Genomic DNA, 2,660 nt, shown 5'->3' with positions numbered 1-2,660 from the left:
AAGAATTAGAGGCTATAGACGCCAGGGATAGGCTACAATGGATGGTTTTACGAGCCCACAATCTCGGACCGGGAGAAGTAAAATATTGTAGAGCACGACGTTTTGCATAACTTAAAGTCAGTTAATGGCATTATATCTAACTCGGCCGGGTTAGATATCGGCAGCCGCAAAGATTGATTCTTGTTAATGACCATAATTATTAGGGCAGCAAGGCGCAATCGAGTTTATGAGGCAGATGGTTCGAAAATCAGCCGGTGCTGGCTAGGAGCAGGCAGGAGTGATCTTGTGTGTTGAAGGTGGGGCAAGTTGTTTTGTGGTAACAGGCATTTAGTCACACGCCTGAAGGAAAGCAGACTCGGGTCTCGGTTCTCTCCCCGGGAGGAGAGATTCGAAAAGCAGATGAGACTATCTTCCCGTTATACACGAGCGATCCGCGGTGACTTCCCTAATGTAATGGGAATGGGGCGATCGTTGCTCGTATGAGACTTGACCGTGTACATAGCAATGCGGTAGCATAGGAATGTAACTGATTTTGAATAATGACGTACATCTGTGGGTTAGTTTTCGTCAGAGGATCGGTTCCTTTGTTGGACGGGGTTTGCAGTTGCCTAATTAAGCGGTATTTCATACAGACGGTCCGGAAACGAGCAACAGTCGTTTGTGTGTTTGAGTTTGCGTAGCCTAACATGCGTCAGTGCTTGCGTCGTGCGTCTGTTACAGTCTGTGAGTATGTCAAGTCATATCTTAAAGCTATGGGCTTGAGGTTTCCTCTTCTGATGCACATTAGCGCTATTATGCCGACTGATCGACGTCATTCACTGTTCGGTTGTACTCTTATTTGTTCTTCGTAGTTGAGCTATCTTTTAGTACGTTGCAATGACCTTCGCTATATTTTCTACAACGTTAGGTATTCTTATAGCTGTGTAAAATTGCGCACTCGCCACTGTGATATATACTTCCTTCTGGCAGCCCTCTTTGTGTACTTCGTCAGCCGATATATTATTTCTAGTTAAACTGCAAGAGCTGTCCTGATAAATGTCTATTCACTTGTGGCAGCCTATGTCTACACATTCTTATCTTGTCGAATATAAGTCGGTTAACATTTCTATACGACTTCTCAGTAAACCGTTGGAGTAAGCCCGCGTCGACTACATTGGTGAGCGGCGTTTGACCAGGACGACATTGTTGCCGTGACGTCGTGCCTGGGTCTCCTTTTGCGATAACGTATAGACTACCACTATACTGTGGCGATCACGATCGAACCTTGAGCCAGACGAGAGAAGGACTTGCGTACGGAGAAACTAACCATAAACGGGTAAGCCTACCATTTGTGACCAGCGTTATAATTGTAAATTTAAACGTCGTAGCGTGCTATTACTTCAGTTCTGAACGTGTTCGTTGTTTGACTTCTGTGTAACCATCCACCCTTGCCATGACTACCCCTCTCTCTCCTCCTAGCGACGATACGGCATCCCCGTTTCTCGCTGATGCTACTCTAAATCCCTACGATAATATGCCGCCATTACAGCAGCAGGTTTATCAAATCGAGCCTGAATTTGTAACTCCACAGCTCCCTCCTCCCCCGGAATCTGCCTTCACTATAACGCAGTTAGCGTCTGTTTTTGGTCAAGCTTTGCGACCCTCGCTTGATACAATAGGCGAGAGTGTGGATAAATCGTTAAGGTTAGCGGAATTGCGTGGGTCGATACCGAAGTTTTCGGGCGCGGCAGGACCGTTACAGGTGAGTTTTTCTCAGTGGCGTGAGGCGTTGCAGTTGGTAAGAGCGCAGATAACCGTAAGTGATACGCAGTTTCTTTCGTTAGCGTTATCATCGCTCATTGACGGGGCTGCCCAGTTTGCGAGACGGCAGTTGCTCGTGGAGCCGAGTATGACGTGGTTAAATATGTTTCAACTGTTGCAGAAGCAATATTTAAACCCGGCTGATATTCCGCGCGCGCAGTCGGCGTTAAACGAATTTCGGCAGAATCGTAATGAGAGTCCGCGCGCGTGTGCGCAGCGTTTAGTAGAACTTGCCGAATGTGCCTACCCTCATGTTAACCGTAATGAGCATTCTTTTCAGACACGTTTAATTCAGATTTTTACTGCAGCTTTGAATTTAGTTCCCTCCCAACGCGCATTAATTAAGTCTAAACCTCAAACGTTGGAACGGGCAGTCGAAATTTGTGTTGCGCAAACAGTGGTGGAGGCGGAGCTCGGAGCCATTCACCGTACACGCGCAGCACACCAGCCCACGGTAGGTATAAGTGACGAGGGTGCGGGGGTGGCGAATTATTCGGAAGTACGACGCGTCTCACGAAATGAGGAGGTGCCTCGTACTAGCGAATATGAAGCTATGACCCGCCAACTCGAGCAGTTCACCGCCGTGATGAAGGAGCATACGGAGATGTTACTTAGTGTTAAGAATGATTTTGCAGCCGCCATCACAGCTGTACGTGCTATGGTAACCAGTCAGTCATCGTCTGTTGATACTCGTCAACCCGATGTACCTACCCCTTTGCTACCCGCCCCACCTTATCCGCGGCAGTTCCCCTCGACGCCATCACGCGCGCCTGTACGTTGCTATAATTGTCAACGGTTGGGGCATATGGCTGGTGAGTGCAGGATGCGTGGGAAGTCGCAGGGAAACGCTACAGGGGGTC

The sequence above is a fragment of the Priapulus caudatus genome, unplaced genomic scaffold, assembly GCF_000485595.1.
Source record: "Priapulus caudatus unplaced genomic scaffold, Priapulus_caudatus-5.0.1 Scaffold174, whole genome shotgun sequence".
NCBI classification, from domain to species: domain Eukaryota; kingdom Metazoa; phylum Priapulida; class Priapulimorpha; order Priapulimorphida; family Priapulidae; genus Priapulus; species Priapulus caudatus.
The sequence above is the reverse complement of the archived record's forward strand: the minus strand, read 5'-3'. Positions refer to the sequence as shown.